General features: G+C 40.0%; 1 protein-coding gene across 3 annotated transcripts in view; it reads left to right on the forward strand.

The window, feature by feature from the left end:
* The window catches only part of RERE (arginine-glutamic acid dipeptide repeats), a 411,621-nt gene that overhangs the window by 109,407 nt on the left and 280,282 nt on the right, over positions 1-21,932 (forward strand). Inside the window, exon 1 of one of the 3 annotated variants that reach the window (XM_028108514.2) lies at positions 2,846-2,993. The exons of the other annotated variants lie outside the window; for them this stretch is intronic. The gene's annotated coding sequence lies outside the window, so the exon portion shown is untranslated. Of the gene's footprint in view, positions 1-2,845; positions 2,994-21,932 lie in introns of those variants that run through there. 3 annotated transcript variants of the gene reach the window in all.

The raw sequence follows: 21,932 nt of genomic DNA on the forward strand, positions 1-21,932 counted from the left end.
ATAGATGCTTTTTTGAGAGAGGCTTCTTTGTGCCAAGAACCACGCAGTGAAGATGCAAAATGAGTAAAACAGGGTTGTTGCTCTCTGTTCACTTACTCATTCCACAAATCTGTATGCTTGACATCCAGTATTTGATAATGAGCAAATATATAGAACTTTCGCAAATGGAACTTGCTGTCTAGAGGGGTCGAGGGACATTAGTCAGAAAATTACACCAATGAATTACAAACTGAGTTAAGTGCTCTTAAAGAAAGGAACACAGCTCTCTGGGAACTTGTAACAGAGGAACTTGACCTAGAGCGGGGCCTCAAGGTAAGTTCCTCTGTCAAAGTGATATTTGACCTGAGATCTGAAGGAGGAATAGGCTTTGAACTGTGTGTGGGGGTGGGGTAGGAGGAGCCGGGAGAATTTCCTGCTCCAGTGGGAAGAAGCAGTGATGGCTTGTGGTAGATAGAAATCCTGATACCTTGGGAATTTGAAAGACGGGCATAACCGGAGGATGGGGGACAGGGAGAGGGTGCAAGAATGTAAGTGTCATAAAGTGCTGCCAGAGCATTTAGAATCCCTGACAGACGAGGTACAGCGTGAATTCAGAATAGTGCAGTTCGGCTGTTCTCACCAGCCCTTTACAACAGAGTATAAACCAGTGTTTTTAAAAGGGTCTACAAAAACAAAACAAAAACCACCCAAATAACCAAAACCCTCATCAGGCTCTGCCATGTATCTAGATATAGCTGGTTGGGTAATTGGAGTGTGTCTGAGTATAGGAGTGGCTTTTGTAGCTAGGCTTTAGGGTCGATTTCATCTATGACATGTATGGAGTAATCTCACAGCCACTGGGTTATAAAGCAGATTTTGAAGCTGCAGGTCGTCTCAGGATGGTCTCAACGAGGAATGGTGTTTAGTGGAGCTTATAGAAGAGCTACACTTGCGCTGTAGACCACCTCTGATTTGTATTGATCACAGGCACCTTTCAGGGTGGCAAAGGCATTATGCTTCATCAGCTCTTGCTCTCAGTATATGTGCTGTGTTAGTGGTTTTAGATAGATATTTCTGTCTCCTGTAGAACAACTTGATTTTTCTTTAAGAGGAATCAGCATAATGATGTTTAAATAGCAAATGGGCTATCACTTGGTTATCCATGCCAGCAGGGCAGGACTCCTGGGTTCTACTCTGTGCTCCCCCCTCTGGCCCCCTTTGAGAGACTTTGGGCTTACCCTTTTATCTAAATCTCTGACTATTGGTAAGGGGGTACCTAATAATTCAGCAACTTTATTGAACTTTGGAAAGCCCAATAAGATTTATAAAGCTATTTCAGAGTTCCATGAAACTTGCCTGGAAAGCAGAAGGTGAACTATTAAATAAGATACCAAAAGAGATCATTTAAATTTTGAGCTTGTAACTTTCAAATTTGGGTTGACACTGAGTGAGTTTAATACTTTGAATTCATATGCTGTAGGAATGTGTTTTTAAAAAAAAATTTGCTATGGACTGCCTTATTTAATTGGGGGCAAAATGATCTTGACTGTTACTACTAGGGAATACGTATAAATGTAGTTTAAGGTTATTAAATTTTAGCAGGAAGGGGCGCCTGGGTGGCTCAGTCGTTAAGCGTCTGCCTTCTGCTCAGGTCACAGTCCCAGGGTCCTGGGACCGAGCCCCGCGTTGGGCTCCCTGCTCCGTGGGAAGCCTGCTTCTCCCTCTCCCACTCCCCCTGCTTGTGTTCCCTCTCTTGCTGTGTCTCTGTCAAATAAATAAAATCTTTAAAAAAAATTTTTTTTAGCAGGAAGGTGTATGTTTATCAGATTGGGGGTGGGGAAGAAATGAATTTGAGATTAACAGTGGGTAATTCTATTTAGATGCACATAACAGTGGAATTAATGAGGGGGTCTGGGGTAGGTTATGTGTTTATTTAAGGCCACATGGCAAAAAATTTGCATTTATTTTGCTTCCTTATTAGGTGGATTTCAATCAAGTCTAATTTAAGATGTGCCTTATGTAGCATAGGGACCTTTATTTTCTTGGGGAAAAAGGATCGGAGAGAGAAGACTTTTAAACAAATGACTTACAGAGAATTCCTAAAAACTGTAAGGAAAATTGGGGTCAGAAATGTTGACACTAAACAATGCTGCTTTCTCTGTGTATCTTTGAAACAAATGTTCTGCATGCCTATGATTGTTGGTTATTTCATCTGCATTTGTTAGACGTCAGAGGTGGTTGGCATTAATATTCCTGGCAGAAGCAGAGGCAGCTCGCGGATGTGTGAACTGCTGATCACTCACGGGGATGCGCTGCCTCTTTAATATCTTGCTTGCAGATGCATTTTCTAGCTGACCACACTATTAAGAGCTTCCATCAATCATGCAGCCTCCCAGTTCCGGCTGTCGGGAGGGGAGGGAGACTTGGGGAGAGCAGCGGCTGGCCGAGCTAGGAAGGAGATAAAATTGCAGTGGTGCGCGCACGTGTGCGCGTCCCCGCTGTGGTGGCAGCAGGCAACGGTGCGCGCGGAGCCGTCCGGGCTCCAGCCCGGGTTTTTCCGGCTGCCGCCGCCGCCGCTGTGGGGTGGCTGCTCTTTCTCTCCCGTCTGGGTCACAGGCATGTGGCAGTGTTGGCCCGGCGGCCCGTGCTGAAGGAGCGAGAGCCCGAGCAGCGGCCGCATCTCCCAGCCGCGGGCGGGGCCCTGCGCCGCCACCTCCCGGAGCCACGGAGCTGGGGGGACATGAGCCCGAGCTGTGCTGCCCTGCGGCCGCCTGGGCCTCCTTTTGTTTAGCAAGTGCATTTCACGCCCTGAGCCCCTTCCCGCCCCGCCCCTGCCCGCGGGCCTGAGTTTGCGGGGGGCGGGGGGGGGGCCCCGCGCCGGAGGAGGACGAGGCCTGCGGGCTCAGCTCCTGCCGCGACCGGCGGCAGGCAAGTGGCCAGAGCCTCGTGCTGCGAGGGGAACGCGGTTCGCGGGCCAGGAAGTTGGACAAGTGTGGGCACAGGGGCTCTCGGAGGTGGGTGTACCGAGAGTGTTGTAGCTGACCCTGCAAAGATGAACCACTCCGGTATTAAGAATGGTGATGGCTTTCCAGGAATCAGGAATCGGTATTTACTGTGTCCCATTGCATTTTGTTGGGCTTACTAGTTTTTCAATCGCCCTAACTTTAGAAATTCCAACTAAATAAATTAATTGAGAAACACCCTTCAGGGCAGAGAAAACACTGTTTGAAAAAGGTGTGTGTGTGTGTGTGTGTGTGTGTGTGTGTGTATGTTTGTTTTTGTCTTTTTTGAAAAGAAAGCGTTATTGAAGGTGAACAAAGTAATCCAGTAGTCACTGATTAGAAACTTCATTGCTTTTACTGTGGAGTAAATTTAAGTTTAAAAATATAATGAATTTGATGGACTTGATTATAAATAATTTCGGTTACTTAAGTGACAAATATAATTTGTTCCTGGGACCAAAAAACTGTTGGTTTGCTAGACTAGCTAAAATGCAGAGATAGTTTTGAAAAAGAGGGCTTTAAATTTAAATTGTTAAAATTGTTTTGGCTGGAGGTGCTGGCTTCCCTGCCCCTTACCCTTGTTTACCGGGCTTTCCTTGAAGCTCTGGGGAGACCTGCCTGACCACTTTCTATTTGCTGAGACTGCTTTAATGGGTTATTTTGTCTTACTCTCAATTTTTAGGCTTTCCTGGGGCACATGTACCACTGTTCTCCTTGGAGCATTGTTTGGCTGGAGGCCTCCTCTCAGCCATATGGAAATTTAAAAAAATGTCATGTGAATGAACATGGGGGTCAAGAGATTAATTTTTCCCTTTGAAATTGTGTCTGTGTGGTTTAAGATTGAGACACTGAGTAAAAGTTGAGAACAGATTTGATAAAGTCCTTAAAATTCTGTGCCAAAATTAATGTATTGAGGTTTTCTTCTTCCTTCTTCACTTTGGCTAGGAGCTCCACATGTAAAGTAGACATGATTTGGGACCTTACAGATGGGAACAATATCCCCTGTAAGCCCGTTGATCTGTGGGCAATTATTTCCAGATGCACAACCAACTCTACATTTTTATGCATGTGTTAGATTTGAGCTTTAAGGGCACTTGCTTTTCTGAATATTTACATTGCCTACTAAAATAACACAAGGCAGACATTTTAGAGGCTTAACAGCAACTTCACAATACTGTGGGAGCAGCTAGAGCTTGTATTTGTTTTTTCCAACTCTGTAATTTAGTAGTGTTTAAACTATTTTATAAAGATCTCTGGGACCAGTGAAAGGTGGTTTTCAGTCCAGAGCACTTGAGTGCTCATTGTACTCTGGCAGGCCCTGGCGCTTGGCAGGCAGCGCTTGAAATGTTATTTGATCTGTTTGCGTGATAGAATTGACTAAGGTTACACTTTTCCTTCCCCTGGCTGTTGAAAGCGATGCATCAATGTACTGTTCAGTGACTTATTTAAAGACTTAACCTACATTCATTCACTGTAACAAGGGTTCCAGAAAAAGGCCATGTAAATTTTTGTCTTGTTTTTGTGGTTTTGCATTTATGAATTGAGACGAGAGCTGACGTAATGTAGCTGTACCACTTCCTTTGTGTGTGTATGGTTTTTTATAGCCAGTGTTCCTATAGGATATGTTTCAGTCTGCATGGTTGTGATTATTTTGAAATGTTTGAATGTAGATATATTCCAAATTCAGTTATCTTCAACTATGTGCCAGTTTACTGTTTATATTGCCTGTGGGGGAGGTGAAGGGTGGGATGGTGAACCTCATCACCCTGTCAGTAAGGTTCAGTGAATTGCCTGTGTGTTATGCAGACTAGCTTTTCATTTTAATTAGTGCAACTGTGTACAGCTGTTAAGTTAGAATGCATTGGCTGCCCCTGCAGGGTGGTTTTATCTTACACTGGAGGTTTTATGGACTTGTCTGGCTGTGCTTCTTAATCCCTCTCCCACTGCCACTATGCTTGCTTTTAAGCAAATGCTAGAACAAGACAAGCTTTTGTTTACTCATGAAATAGTTTACTTGTTAGAGATTTATTTTTGGTTTTGAGGAAATTGGTAAACCATGTAATTTATTGGTAGGTATTACATTTACTGTGCTTTTCCAAGGTCAGAGGGTTTTGCTTGCTATTGTGTAGTCTTGAGTAGCCAGTTGAAACCATCCATTTTATAATGACATAGGAAGCCAGTATTAAAAAAGCCCCAAACAAACCTGGTTTTTATTTGCTATTCTAGGATTAGTTTGTAAAACAGAAGTAAATGTTAAGCTCAGTGCAGAGAAAGAACACGGCTAAATTGTTTCTCCCGGTCTCTTACCTCTCGTTACACTGTAACCAAAGGGACTAAGCCATTGACTTAACAGCAGTTTGGCCAAGGACTGGATTAAATGGAAGGGTTTAGAAATGTCTGTTCAGGGACATGTGTGGTCACCGTTAAATTTTAAAATGGGTTTTTGGCTCCAAGTTACTGGTAGATATTTCAGATTGAGTAGCTTTGAGTATTTGAATATAGGACTGTGACAAAGCCAGGCTTTTTGGGTCATAAAATAGATTGCTATGTGAATGACACATTTTTCTCCATAGTCTGGTCTCCTTATTATCTGCCTCTGTCTTGGGGAGATAGTCACTGCCAGAGACTTCTAAGACTGTCCTCTGCATTTCTTTAAAAAGAGTAAAAGCCACAAACAAAATGGACTGAAATCTGTTTTTATATAGAGCCTTTTTCAAAACCCCCGTTACTGATAGAAGAACAGGGAGATGTGCTGTTGGGGGGAATGCTGGGATAGGGGAAAGGAGGCTGGTGTAGGTTGAAGTGTTTTTTAACTCTTTGGAGAAATGGGTCCTTCTCAAAATAACCTGGAATGAGGAAAGAAAGCATTTTCTAGAAAATATAATTTCAGTGTAGCCTATCTAGAAAATGTTTTTTCTAATTAAAAGAAATCAAAACATTTAGATTGGCAGTAGCAACTGCTGAATCTAAGAAAAAACAGAGGGAAGTAAGTATCCTAGATCTAAACAAGTTATTTCAAAAGTTCATTCATAAGTTTTTTTTTAGACTGTATTATTTTGAATCCAAATATTAATGGTGATTAGGGCCATAGAGTTGCCCTCCAAAATCTATTTAATCCTTGATATAGTTGATATATATTTGTAATGAAAAAAAAACCCCAATAATGTTGACATTTCATTAGAAAAAGTCAACATAATCGTATTCAGTGTTTAATGCTATATATGGAGCTCTGCTGGTATAATTAATCAATTTATTAAGGACAGCTTGGTGGTTAATAGCTAGGCTACCTGAGTTCTGTTCCTAGCTTCACTGTGTACTCACTGTGAGACCTATAATATGTTGCTTAGCCTCTTTGTAACCACGAGGAAAATGATCAGTCTATCTCAGGGGTGTGGAAAATTCTTAGGAATGTCCCTGGCAGATGTTAACAGCTAATATTTCATATAGTAAGCACTAATTCTGCTCTAGGTACTGTTTTAATTGCTAAAGATACAAAAAAGGATGAAGTCCCTGCCCTTAGAGCACGTACATTCCAATGGAGGAAGACAATACAAATTAAAGGGAGCCTGATGATCTGTGCGAAGATACAACTTCTAGGCACGACGGTGGGTTTTAGAAGCTTAATATGGGAAGTTTAACATCATTCTTTAAAGCCACCATTCTTTCCTTCCATGATAAAATGTGTCTCACACAACTAGATGATGTGTTAGCTCACAGGTGGAGTAGAGAAGGCAAAAGGGACTTTTTCTGGGAAAGAAAAAAAGGAAAATGGAACAGTAAAGAAATTAAAGATTGTGATTTGTCAGTTTAAGTGCCAAACAGTAGAAGGGGAATGTTGACTCATGCCCATCCATAAAAGGAAATATAATAATGATATAAAAAGTCCTAATGTAAAGCCCAGTAGAAAGAAACATAGAAGCCAAACTGCTTATGCATTGTGATTCCAAACTATGCACACCTGCATGTACTCACAGAGGCTAAGGAGAAAGGTTAGAAGGAAATAGACCAAACATTAATAGTGCTAATCTTTAGACGTTGGGATTATGCATAACTTCATTTCCTTAGTATCCTTCTGTCTTTGCATGCATTATTTAATCCTTGCAGGTTTAAATACCCTGTAGGTACACACAAGGAAGCTGAGGTTTAGAGCGGTTAAGCAGTTTGACCAAGGCCTCACAGCTAGTGAGTGAGGAGGCCAGGAGTCCAAGCCAAACTCTGAACTCCTATTCTTAATTTGACCAACTCTCATCCTGCAAGAGGTGACCTTTGTAAAAGGGCCTCTTCTGGCCTTTTCCCCCACAGCTGTGGCCCACCTGGCTCTGAGATGTGTTTATGCTAACCAGAGAGCACTGAATCTCTTGTAGAAAGAGCTTAGTGCTGAGGCAGTGCATGTGCCTATAGTTATTGGAAAAGAAAAGCCAGTATGCTGGCAAGAGGAGGAAACAGAACAACTTGAAAAAGTACCTATTCTTTCCTCAGAAGTCAGTGGAGCCCCTGAGAGTTTGGTGCAAGCAGAACAGCCCAGGAGGGAGGAAGGCCAGTGATGAGTAGAAGCTAGTTTGTGGTTGCTGAGAAAATGTTGAGGAGTTTGGCAGTGAGAGAAGGAAGTGCCAGAAGGTGGTTGGAAGAGGCTGCAGGTTAATAGCAAGCAGTACCTGGTCAGTGCTTTAAGAGGTTAATGGTAGTGGCATTCTGTAGGTAGGATTTTATGATGATTAATATGACAGTTCTATTCAGGTTTTGGGATAAAATGGGGTAATGGATGTGAATCACTTTAGAAAGTAGAAAACATTTTGATTTCAGAGGATTAGAAGTTACCTGTGAAGAGCTTTTAAGAATATGATAGATTAAGTATGGGAAATTCTTTACAAAATTAAAGTATTTATGCCAGAAAAGATTTGAGATAATCACTTGGTTCTAAAGATGAACAATTAGGTCTGTTTTTCCTGTCTTATTTTCCATAAAGTGAATGAGCTTTTGTAGTTGTGGTTTTAAAAAAGGGTCAGTTTATATGCGACTATTGAGCTTCAAAGGAACAAAATAGAGTGAATATACTGTGCATTTGAAAGATTGCTTAAGTCAAAAGCCTCCAGATGGTGTGTACTGCTGTGTTCACAGCTGTATTTACTGCAAGCTCACCAGATTATCTACTAATAATTTTAAAATAGCTGGTTGGAAACAGTGGTATATTCAAATCTCTGCTGGTTTTGAACCTCAGTAGCAGTAGTGACTTCACTTGTATGCCTTTAGTAATAAATGCCAGTTGAAATTACTTACTTCCTTTTGCCCTGCTTTCAGGATTTCTTATTTGGGCCAGCTTATGTGTTGCACAAACAACTGGAGTGCTTACATACAGAAGCAGATAAATAACCAGCTTTTTAAAAAATGTGGTCTTTTAGGAGCTAGATTGGAGAACGGCTCTTGATTATCTTTAAAAAATGTTTTTGTTTTACTATCCTTTTATCTTTTTAAATGTTTTTAAAGTGTTAAATATATTGAATTGATGTCTTACACATTTATAACATTATATAGAGAGAACTTTCTATATTTTTCGGTATTACCAACAAACAAACCCCTTCAATACTCAGATCTACTCCCCAATACAAAGGTTTTTTTCTCTTACAGAGATTTAATTAAATGTTCTTTTGGAAGGACATAAATTACTAAATCTTAATTTTTTGTGGGGGGAGAGCCATACATACTATTATTTATTTGCATAGTAATGCATAAATTAAATGTAAAACAGAACAGTTTGAATTTATCTAGGAATTTTAAATATGTGAGGGTTGGTAAGAAAGATGCACATTTATTTATTAATTGAGTAAAACTTAAAGAAAAACATCTAGTTTGAACCTTTTGAACAATTCTTTTCTAGTTTTGGTTTTAGACATTTCATTCTTTTGTCTTTTGTGTGTGGATATTTTAATAATTAGGAAACTGAGGGTGAAGAGTTTTTTCCTGTGTATATATTCTTTGTTTTGTTTTCATCCCCCCCTCCCCTTTTTATCTTCCCCCAAATTCTTTGATCACCTACCTAGGTAATCTCTTTTTTCATAGGCTGGGCTCTTTCCACAGAACATAATTCTCACATCAAATAGATAAGGGGAAATATCCATAATGTAGTGGAATGGTTATCTTTTTTTTTTTTTTTAAGATTTATTTATATGAGGGAGAAGGAGAATTCTCAGGCGTGGGGAGGGGGGGCCGGCGGGCTCCATCTCAGGACCCTGAGATCATGACCTGAGCAGAAATCAAGAGCTGGCCACTTAACTGAGCCACCCAAGTGCCCCATCTTTTTTTTTTTTTTTAAACATCTTAAATGATTTCCCCCCCACCCCAGAGCAGAGTTTGTGAACATTTGGCTACATATCCACAGTTCACAGTTATGGGTAGTTTATGGAACTCAATCCCATCCCTGTCCTGAATGGTTCATCCAGGGGTTTATGAGGCTGTTGTTGTTCACCATAGCACGCTGTCTTTATGAGTACCAAGAGGAGAAAATTTTCTCAGCTTTTATTACAAGAAAGAACTGACCCCCCCGAGCAATGTGGTTTGTTTTTAATTTACAGATTTAGAATCCTGTGACTGATCAAGTTTCCTTTGAGCTATTTGCTTATAAAATTTTGGCCACATCTAAGCAAGATATAAAGTGAACCTGAACACCTCATATGGTTTCATCTTTCTCATCTCCTTTCCACAACCGCCTGCGATTTTCCTTTGTTTCAAGGAAAAGAGAAGCAATGTAGGAGGTGTAAGAATACAGGCTCTGTGGCCTGTATTACCTGTGAGACTTGCTGTGTGACCTGAGAACACACATCTCTTTCACCCCTGTGTGCTCAAGAGTCCTCTTCTAGAAATCATTCTCTGTGTGGCTACTGTAAGGGTAAAGTAAAAGCTCTTAGGGCAGAGGAATGCCAAATAAATCTTAGCCTGTTATCATCTCACTTCCCCCATCTGTTGTAAATTTTATTTTATATTGTATGCATGTCAGTAAGCTCCCTTAATTAAGCCCTTTTAAAAGTAAGCTAGCCTTTAAATCTTCCCTGCCCCTCGTTCATTTTTTTTTAAGATATTTTTTTTTAATTATTTATTTGACACAGAGACACAGCGAGAGAGGGAACACAAGCAGGGGTAATGGGAGAAGGAGAAGCAGACAGGGAGCCAGATGTGGGGCTCGATCCCAGAACCCTGGGATCATGACCTGAGCTGAAGGCAGATGCTTAAGGACTGAGCCACCAGGCACCCCCCCGTTCATTTTTTATACAAAGGTTTAATTTCTGCCTGATGACAGTCATTAAAACAATTATATAGGAGAGTGCTATGGACTGAATTGTATTCTCGCAAAATTCTTATATCGAAGCTCTAAACCCCCAGTGTTTTGGAATTTGGAGGTAAGGCCTTTGGAAGGTAATTAGGTTCACATGAAGTCATGAGGATGGCACCCTGTGATGAGAAGAGAGAAAGAAAGAGACCAGGACTCTCACTCCCACCCCCCTCCCACCCCCCACGAGGACACAGTGAGAAGGCAGGGAACAGAATAGGATGGAACGTTGATTTTGGACTACCTGGCCCCCAGACTGTGGGAAATAAATTTTTCCTGTTAAAGCCACCGAGTCTGTGGTATTCTGTTATAGCAGCCTGAGCAGACTAACAGAGAGTACATTTCATACATGCAGAGTAAAAGGTGATCATTAGCTTATCACAGCGACTGAGCTTTTCTGGAGTGAAGTGGGGATTATACTTCTGTTTGCAGAAGGCTTTACACCTACAGAACAGCCTTCCCTGACCTCTGGTTTGGTCCTCACAGCTGCCTTATGAAGGAGACTGAGCAGATGCTGGCTTCTCAGGTTACCAAATGGGAGAGCCAAGTCTAGGGAAGTTAGTTGAGTTACCTGCATTCACAGTTTCCATTTTGGAGGTGGCTAAGCCTCTTAGTAGCTATTTTTTCTTACTTCTCTATCCATTGTTCCTTCCATGACCACTTTAATTAATATTGGCAGTTGAGTCTTCTAATCCTTTGCCTTAGAAGGAACATGACCTTTATTTTTAGTTTTTGTTTTTCAAAGTAGAGAGAGATAACTCCCACTTTTTACAGTTTGATATGGGAACTGAAACGTCTATGGTAAAATTGTTGAATTTATCTTTCCTGTCTCAGGGAGAAAAATAGAATTTATGAATTCTTTGGCCTGCTGGTTAGATTTGAAGTATAAAATTTCTGTTAAGTATCATATCTCTAAGAAATGTGATAGTACTTGAAATAGTACTTAGGACATTTTATTCTTTTATTTTGGTCCAGGTATTGGTTTACATTTAGTCTTGCCTGATGAGTGTCTAGAATGTAGGTGTTTTTTGGAGCTATCCAGTCAAAAGACTGCTTGTGTTCATTTTAGTTAAGGTGATTTGAGTATGTCTTGATCAAAGGGATAAAACAGCAGTGTTAGAAGCTACAAACTCTCAGTAGTTAAAAAGGAAAAACAAACAAAACACCCAGCCCACAACCCCAACTCAAACTCTGCCCTTCATTCTGAAGGAATTCTGTATCCCTACAAAATTAATATTTATGAGCTGTCAGAACATACTATATTTGCTCCATTTCCCATTACATTTTAACAGAGAAACTAGAAAAGAAAATCAATTTTTTGCTTCCGGATGATAAAAATGATTCCATTGAGATTCAAACCTTGGAATTTTTAAAAACTTTATTGAGATAAAATTCACCTAGGAGATAGTTCACCCATTGGAAAAGTGTACAGATCAGTGGATTTTAGTGTACTCAGGGTTGTGCAGTCATCACCACAAAATTAGGAATAGATTTTTATATGGCAGTTTCTTGGTGATTAATTGAATACTCTTAGGTAATCTTTTTTTCTTTTATGTGTAAATTTGTACTCTGTGAGTAAGAATATAAGTTAACTATATGCTGTATTATTACACTACATAATTGAGTGAAGGCATTCAAACCCAGCTTTTGCTTACAGTGGTCTGACAGGGAAGTTAGCTTCAGCCCAGGGCTATTAAATCCTTTGGTGACTGATGACTCCTTTAAGGTATGAAAGCAGTTATGAATATGGTGTGAAGATGGGATGTGTAGTCTCTTTCAGCATATTATTTGGAGAAACTGCAACTTTCCCAGAGCATTGTTTTACATTTGGTGCACTCAAAATTTAGACATTTACCTTTTTAAGCAGTTCGTGTTAAAGAATTTTTTGTTTGTTAATAGAAAGGCAGCCAGCCTTTATGTCTCAGATTAGGGGAATTTCTTGGTGTTGACTCCCAGATGATGGTTCATAAAATTCAAGTGGGCCCGTAGGCTACTGGGCAGTCATACTTTATTTTCCTAGTTCCTTCACCCAGGTTCCTAGATGACTTGTACTTTCTCCTTTTCTGCTTCCTCTCCTCTTCATGCTGGGCTTCTGCTTCAGTGAGAAAAATCAGTGCTGTTAGAGGAGAACTTTTGCAGATACCCACCTCACATTGACCTACCTTGCAGCATGGACTCCTCCTTCCCGGTGTCCTGTAGGTAGAGCAGCTGTTCTCGAACTCACCAAGGGCCAGGCTGACCCAGCCCATCCCGCCACTCCCAAGGTGCCACCGCTGCCCTCTCCTGTCTCCTGTCTCCTGGGTCCTGGGTCGTTCCCAGCAACACAGTCCTGTGCTGCTTTTCTCCTGTCTTAAAACAAAAAACCCCAATCCCCCTTTTTTGGCCCCACTTCCCTGCCAGCTTTTGCTTATTTCTCTGCTCCTCTTTGCAGCAAAACATTTCAACAAGAATTTTCTGTACTTAACGTCTCCTCTTCCCTTCTTTCTCAGTTCCATCCCCCGTCATGCCAGAGAGACCGCTCTGGTGACTCTGGTGAACGTTACTAAGTCCTTTGCACTGCCTGTTTTCCTGTGCCTGTATTTTCCCAGATTTCTGTGTGGCCTCCCTATATTGACCCTTGGTCTCTGCTCGCAGTTCCCCTTACCCTGCTCTGTTTTTTTCCTGGAGTGTCGTCTTGTTACATAATATTAATGCATTTGCTTTCATTGTGTACTGTGTTGTTCCTCCCGCTAGAATGTAAAGTCCTGAAGATCAGAGATCTTCAACTGTGTAGTTCATTTATGTATCTCCAGCATGTAAAACAGTCACTGGCACTATTGTAATAGATGTCTGATAAATAATTTGTTGAATCTCTGCACTGCGCCCTAGGACTTAGGGCTTTAAAAAATGATCTGAATTTGGATACCTGGGTGGCTCAGTTGGTTAAGTGTCTGCCTTCGGCTCTGGTCATGATACCAGGGTCCTGGGATCGAGTCCCACATCAGGCTCCCTGCTCAACAGAAAGTCTCTTCTCCCTCTGCCTGCTTCTCCCTCGACCTGCCGCTTGCCTTGCTTGTGCACGCGTGCTCTCTCTCATCTCATAAACATCTAAAACTTAACATGTCCAAATGGAACTTCTGATGTTTTCCACTATACCACACATAGTTGTGGGGTTTTTAGTTTTTGATTTCTTCATCTAGTAGGATTTTACTTGCCAAATTTTAATTTGGTGTAAAAATTATACCACCTGGAGTGCTGGAGGTAGACTGGAACAATCTTAGATCATTTAGTTTCATCTGGCACCTTGAAAGCAGTTACATTTTTGAACATTGAAAAAAATTCTAAACAGTACTCTACCAATGAAAAGAAGTCAGTGTCCATTATTTAACTGTCTTTAGTAACTTTTAAATTGGGGCACCTGGGTGGCTCAGTCCTTAAGGGTCTGCCTTCAGCTCAGGTCATGATCTCAGGGTCCTGGGATCGAGCCCCACATTGGGCTCCCTGCTTGGCGGGAAGCCTGCTTCTTCCCTCTCCCAATCCCCCCGCTTGTGTTCGCTCTCTCGCTGTGTCTCTCTCTGTCAAATAAATAAATAAATAAAATCTTAAAAAAAAAAACTTTTAAATTATGGATTCCCTACAACCATTAGTTGGTAGTTTGTTGTTTCATACTTGGAAATATGATTTTAGCTTTCAAAGTAAGGAAGTGCGGATATTTACTATGGAAACTTTGATCTAAAAATATTGTAATTGCCATGTACTTAGCAAATAGAAAATACTTTTTGGAAAGCCTTTCTAAGTGTAGTGGGTAGACTATTGAATCAGGAAATGTGTACTTAAACAAGTTCTTCTCAGGGAGGATCAAATCAGCCCTCTTAAAATCCAAACTTAAAATGTAGGGTTTTAGTGACACATGGAGTTAGTGGCATCTCCTCCCTAAAGGCTGATCAGGTCACACAGCATCATAAATATTGAGGTAGCTTTCTTGAAATTGGGTTTAAGTTGGCAATTACATTTACTAGTTACCAGTAAATTATTAGATTTCTTGCCCATGAAATTCTTTAAAAAAAATCTTATCCTTGTAGATTAATGTATGTTATTAGTTTAACAGGACAATGCTTGGACTTACTAGTGATTTATTTTACACGCACACACACGTGCGCGCGCGCACACACAGAGTTTAGTATTATATTTCCCTAGATGATAGTAGAGATCAAAGGAACTTGCAGTAATGTTTTCTCTTTTTTGGAACCAGTAAACCAGCAAAACAATCTTGTTAAACTTAATTTAGTGCTACTGGTATTATAAAGGGAATGAGATTGTGATCACACCGTGCGGGTATTTGGTAGAGGGGGAAAGATGGAGGCATTTGTCTGAAGCTTTTACTTTTTAACTAACTGAGTTTCTTTTATTCATCAAGTACATTACAGTTCATTAATTGTAGGATCTGTTTTTAATAGTCATATATGGTAGCTCTGTGATGAACTATGGAGAGATACATACAATCCTTAGTTTATAAGTCTGATAATATGATCTTTCATTTTTGTAACATTAAAATACTCTAAACTTCATCCTTAGCACAATCTCTCTCTTTTTTTTTTTTTTTAAAGATTTTATTTATTTATTTGACAGAGAGACAGCGAGACAGGGAACACAAGCAGGGGGAGTGGGAGAGGGAGAAGCAGGCTTCCCGCGGAGCAGGGAGCCCGATGCGGGGCTCGATCCCAGAACCCTGGGATCATGACCTGAGCCAAAGGCAGACTCTTAACGACTGAGCCACCCAGGCGCCCCCTTAGCACAATCTCTTGAGGTGTAGGACCTTAATTCCCATTTAACAGAGGAGAAAATAGCTGAGAGGTCAAGTTGCTCTACTCCCTGCCCCTCAATACCTAATTTGATTTCCATGAATAATGCTATCTCTTCTACATCAAAGCCTGCAGACTTGTTGGAATGGATGAAAAAGAAATGGCAACAGTGGGCCACTGGGAGAGAGATTTCTATAGACCAAATGTGATTGAATATGTAGAGGGGGAGGGAGAGAAAGCTTATACTTGGAGTGTGGTTGATTTCAGTAGATGCTTTGACTTTAGAGAAGATCCTCAGTAGGTTGATTTTGGTCATATCTATAAATATTATATTTCTTCTTTGTGTAAGGGGTGTATTAGAGAATTGTTTTGAGAGGTAAGATAATTTCACTGTACTTTTTCAATAATGTGTCTTTAAAAATGAAAACATTTAATCTCATTTCAGTTTTTCAGTTTCTCAGGAGAACCTCAGTTTGGTCTACTGTGGGTTGAGTTTTAAAATAAAGGGGCCAGGGAGAGTTCAGTGTCTGCTTAAAAAAAAAAAATCGATTTCAGCATCTAATGCTAAAACACAAGGAAGCAGAAGCTTGGTTTAATGACAGTGCTAGGATTAATTTTACTTGTTTAAATTAATATCCTCTTGGTAAATAAACCATTTCCCGGTTCTTGGTGGACGAATTTAACTGAGAACAGATTACAACTTACTACATTAATTTATACAAATTGTGCCAAATAGGAGCATGTAGAAAAACTTTTTTTTTTAACTGTTCTTAGGAGAGCTGGCTTGATCATACAGGTTTTACCCTTTTCCCCCTTCTTATGTCTTCTCTTCTAAGATTAAAATAATATCTTACATACTGACATATAGTGTTCAGGTACTCTTATAGTTAACTTCAGTGTCCTTTATCTTCTGTCATACTCATTTGAAAAAAGAAAAGGATGGAAAATTTATTCTGGTTTTCAGAGCAATAGAAACAATAGGTAAAAATTTACTCAGAAGCTAGTAAGTAAATTTGTAGTTCTTTAATTTATCAGTTGGAACCCGAAGAGGTTTAGCTAAAAGAAAAGGACTTTACTTGAAAATTGCTTAAATTGAAGGCATCTGTGAATTATGTATTGGAACGTAGAAGGTTAGCTCTAAATATCTGGACTAGTAAAGGTGTTTCTAATCCACTTTTGGTAATTAGCTTCTGAAGGTGACCAACTTGTCTTCTGCGTTCACTGCTGTTGCAGGAGCCAGGATGGTGCTGATGTGTGGATCTTCTTATGGGGAGATGGGACTGGAGGGCATAAGATTGTGCTTGATCTTGATTGTCTTCTGTAGGGGCAACAATGATTATTTAGCCAACTACTTTTGAACTTGATTATTGCTTAATTGACCATTCTTGTTTGTTTTTAAATGTCTAGTTGAAATATGTTGTTTTTTTTTCCTTTTGCTATGAGTTTGACACTTAGTGCTAAGAAACCTATTTGACACGATTTCATAAGCTTGTGTGTTTTAGTATTAATTCCATCATGTTAAAGGGAGGAACAGCTTTTTGTTTATGCCCAGGATTTTTTTCCCCTCCAGGATATTTTTTTTTAATGATTGATTAATGAATGATTACTTAGTTAATGACACTGGCTTGATGATACTGGGTTTTCTAGCAGACTTGTCTATACTTAAAAGAGGATGAAGTTTTAATTTGCCTAATATATTATTTGGTAGATTGATTCATTGAAAACATTTGATCACTGAAGTATGCTTTAAAATGAAGGCTGTTGGCCTTCATTTCTTTTTTTTTTTTTAAGATTTTTTATTTATTTATTTGATAAGAGAGGGAACGAAAGCAGGGGGAGTGGGAGAGGGAGAAGCAGGCTTCCCGCCGAGCAGGGAGCCCCATGCAGGGGCTCCATCCCAGGACCCGAAGGCAGACGCTTACAACTGAGCCACCCAGGCGCCCCAGCTTTTGGCACTCTTGGAACCATGAAAAATTTTGTCATCTTTTAGCACAACTGACTCTAATGGAAATTTTATTTAGTATCTTTTATTACTAAGATCATTTAAAGCCAACTGTAAAAAACTGAAAACCTAGCATTTTAAGCCTGTTAAATAGTACTGTTAACCTAGCTTTGAAAGAGGGCTATGGAGTAAACTTGTTTGATTTTAATTTTTTTAAATTAAGAATAGGTTTAATAGCCCCATGGAGTTGTAGTTGTGATTTTTTTTTTTTCCTTAAACTAAGAGAGGTGGAATATTTTTTGTTTTATACTTTTATTGGTTTACTTTTCAAAAACAACACCAGTTCTGGGGGATGGTTTCCCCCTAGGTGATCTACAGCAGACAGATTGTCACGTTTCTGAGTGTCACCAAAGGTTTGTGGAAAGGTCTCCTTTCTCTCTTTAGGAGAGTCTCCTGTTTTCTCTTCAGGAGAGTTCAGCAGTTTAATTAATCTAGTCCTTAGGTAGAATCATTAGATCCTTAGTAGTACCCTTTGGTGCCACTCTTAAGCAGAGAATGAGGGGAAAAGTGAAGAACAAGTCTGGAGGGAGAAATGGGATGAAAGAGAAAAACAAGGGGGCAGCATGTGTGTGGTGTTGTTGTGGAATGCTTGAAAAGTGGCTGTGTAGCAGTGAGGGGATGCCCCATCATCTTTCTGCTTGGATGTGCAAGCTTTGCTGTTCCCAATCCTGCAGATACTGGACACCTAAAATACTGATAATTTGTAACATTTGTTACATTTGGTTTACAGATTTATTCAGTTGAATTTTGATGAATCATTCTAATAGAGCTTTAGAGTCCCATTCATCTTGTGTTTGGTGTGGGGGGAGAAGGAGGGGTGGGGCGGCGGGAGAGAGAGAATCTTAAGCAGGTTCCCTGCCCAGTGTGGAACCCAGTGAGACTGAGCTCAGTCTCACAATCCTGAGATCATGACCTGAGCCAAAATCAACAATCCCACACTTAACTGACTGCCCCCCCCCCCCCCCCCCGCCTTTTTAAGGTGAATAAAGTGAGGCACAGAGTTGGTAAATACCAGAGCCTAATTTCTGATTGGTGTCTTTGGGCTTCTCCAGTGCTTATTCTACCAAACCATAGCATTGAGTAGTTTTATCTTCCACTTTAGAACCTGTGCTATTTCTATTTTGTTTCATTTTATTTTTATTTTATTTAGAGAGAGAATCTTGAGCAGACTCCGAGCTGAGTCTGACTTGGGGCTTGATCTTAGAACCCTGAGATCATGACCTGAGTTGAAATCAAAAGTCGGATGCTTAACTGACTGTTCCATCCAGGCACCCTGAATCTGTGATCTTTCTGAGACTTAGATTCTTTGGATTGAATTAAGGTGTGTGAAAGAATCACTTGACATTTCTAATAAAGGCTTGGTTAAAAAAACCTGATTGAGGCTGGAGTACCTGTGAAATATACATCATTACTTGCCTCCATAATTTTTATTTTAGCTTCTGTTACTAGTGCCAGCATTTTTCTTAAGTAATCATTATAGGCTTCACATTCCTGGATATCGAGATAATAGTCACTATAGTGTTATCTTTGTTTTGTAGATAATATTAATTTTTATCATCTGTACATGGGAAGGCTTGTCAATGCATAGTAAACATTGTGATCTCAAAGAAACCAGGAAATAATACTCAAAACAAGATATGGTCACAGTCATTTTGAGAAAGTCTGTGGTGGCTCATACTCAATAGGACAGATTATCAAGGTCAGTACAACAGAAATGCACATAGGAAGGTTTGACAACAAGAAATCCCCGAGAAACTACATAAAATTTTCACAGTGCTTCAGAATAGAAACTGGTTGTGTAGTTTAAGAAGCATGCAAGGTTACACTGAAATAGGAAGAATTTATTGTATCATATTCCATAAATGTTATAAAGGAAGTGAGATGTAATTTAGTTGCAATTATTAGTCATGAAATTATGAAGAATATGGAGCCTGACTTTGTTACAGACAGCCTGTAGTATAAGGAAAGGAACAAGTCCCCATTTCACACATGAATAAACAGACTTAATCTCATGATATGACAGAGTTACAGCACAAAGGACAGCCTGGGGATGAAGAAGGCAAAGTCTTTGTCACTTAGCCAAAGTAGGTGAGGATTCAGAGTAAATGAGACTTGTGATCAAAATAAGCTTCCAGTCTTATTAGGGCTTTGCATGATTATGCTGAATAAGAGTAGAGTGTACAAAAATACTGTTGGTATGGACTTAATTGTACTTAAGGGCCTACTTCTCAAACCTAGAACCACCTTGAGTTCCTGTATTTGTCCACACCTCTCAATATGAATATTAGGATATAAAATAATCAGTTTCAGTGTCTCCTCCCACTCTTGACCTGCTTCCTTAAGGCTACCCTTAAATTTCCAAGTACGGACTGTATTTCTTTATTTTTACTGATATCTGTGAAAATCAATGGTGTTTATATGAGCATCTACTTCAGGTAATTTCTGTTCTGGTCTGTAGTAGAAATAGATTCCATTTTGTCTTCTTGATAAAAGGCTTGTGATGCAGAACTTGAAGTGCTACCCAGTCTCAGATTTTGCTTAATAGTACATTTTAAACTCCTGCCAAATTTAGGCATTGATGATTTTAGGTTTCCTTTCACATTTCATATTTACAAGGGAAGTAGAATAACATATAGAGAATGATTAAGCTAAGCAAATATTTGTACTTTGGCACACTGTTAGATGTTCTGAAGCCAAATATTTGCTATAGAAATTAAAGCTGAGCTAAACTAAAGACCCAGCTATCTTACCTTTTAAGATGGTGCGATCTGGCTGCCAAAACCTCATTTTCAAAGCACGTGACACAAATATTTTAAAAAGACCCCCTGATTACTGTAAAGAATTTAGTATGTGAAGTGATCTTTTTTTTTTTTTTTAAAGATTTTATTTATTTACCTGACAGAGAGACACAGCGAGAGAGGGAACACAGGCAGGGGGAGTGGGAGAGGGAGAAGCAGGCCTCCCATGGAGCACAGAGCCCGATGGGGGGCTCGATCCCAGGACCCTGGGACCATGACCTGAGCCGAAGGCAGACACTTAACGACTGAGCCACCCAGGCGCCCCAACAGTGATCTTTTTATATACAGTTCATGTCTGGTTTGGTTTGGAAGTGCTTCGACCGTTGTGGGAGTGTAGCTTATTGTTGGTTTCACATCTCTTCTTGGTACATCCTTCCCCACCCACCATTTTATTTTTCTTTCTAGATTGTTAGCTTTTTTTTTGTAAGTTAGAAAAAAACACATGGTTTTAAAAGCCCAGGAAATTTGTTAATAAGGACCTCCCTTCCCCATTCTTAGCGTTTTTACCTCTTGGTGCTTATGGTTATTTTATTTTCAAATTTCCATTCTCTTTCTCTTTTAAAAGATTTTATTTAATTGAAGAGAGAGAGCACGCGCAGGCATGCGCACACAAGCAGAGGGAGCACCAGGAGAGGGAGAAGCAGGCTCCCTGCTGAACAAGGAGCCCCATGTGATGCTGGGCTGTGGGGCTCGATCCCAGGACCCTGAGATCATGACCTAAGCCGAAGGCAGATGCTTAACTGACTGAGCCACCCAGGCGTCCCCCATTGTCTTACTTTACATGCTTTTTTACTTTCTTTTTCTCGCCCTCCCTCCATTTAGCTGTTTGAGCTGTTGGAAATTTTGACCTGTACTTAAAATCTGTAGAATACATATGGTAATGTTTTCTTGACATGTATTCCTGCAGAATTGACCCATATTAGCGGGAAACAGTTTTCTCTTATTCTTTTATTTACCTCTATCCTTTTTTTTCTAGGTTATATTATTTGCAACTCCTAATCTGAGCTAGATGGTAATAATAAAATGGTGTTCTCTCGCTTCTAAATTAGTAAAATTTTTTGCACCCCATTGGGGAACTAAGGTGGTATAATGCTTTCCTTTCCATTTATTTTTTTTTTTTAATTTAAATCCTGGCTAAATGCTTTCTTTTCTCCCAAGGACCCATTTAAGCATAGATGTTTTATTTCACAGTGTCTCTTTCCTTTTTACCTCAAAGCCTTCGATTCTGATTCTCAAGATGCCTCAAGAACTAAGATTTTTCTTTTTACAGACTTTTCCATCATCCTCCTTACTTCCCCGCTTCACCCGCAATCCATATGACTTTCCGTCCTTGTTTTTGAATTGCTCCTTCCTGTTGTCAAAGTCCTTCTGGAAACATTTTCTATGGAATACTTTGCATTCAAGCCAGAATTCCCTGGGGAGAATTTGCTTTATAGACCACCACCCTGCTTTTCCTTGCTTTCTCAGATTCAGAAGCTGCTTTTTTTCAGTGGAAAGGAATAGCTGTGCACGTCTTAGCCTCCTTTCAAGGCTGATAGCTGACCTTTACCCCTCAGAGAACATGGGTGCTTGGGACTTGCAGGGTAAAAGAAAGTACTCCAGAGAAATGCAACTCATGCAAATACTTAAGGTTTGTTTGGTTTTTTTCCCTTCTTCTCCTTCATTCTTATAATGAAATAAGCAAAAAGTTAGAATGATTACTGAACAAGTTCATCTGGCCTTCCCCACTTTTCCCCAAGTCTCTGTGAAAAGTGTCATTCTTCCAAAACATATGGTAATGTTTTCTTGACATGTATTCCTGCAGAATTGACCCATATAACATGCCAGATACCCATGTTATAACATCCCCCTCCCCACACATCCCTCAGAAAACCCATCTCCCCTGGGTTATCGTTTTAAAGCTGGTACCATAGTTATTGGATTATGGAAAGATGTTTATGGTTCAAATTTTGGAGAGGAATTTTGTTAAACTATCCCACCCAGAGCCATGAGTTCTTCCCTCTTCTCCTTCTCTTCCTGTGTATAAGCAGCCTGTGATAATCAACACAA

This window comes from Eumetopias jubatus, unplaced genomic scaffold (assembly GCF_037043125.1).
Source record: "Eumetopias jubatus isolate StellerSeaLion01/CBP00866 unplaced genomic scaffold, mEumJub1_p1.0 scaffold_4, whole genome shotgun sequence".
Classification (NCBI taxonomy): Eukaryota; Metazoa; Chordata; class Mammalia; order Carnivora; family Otariidae; genus Eumetopias; species Eumetopias jubatus.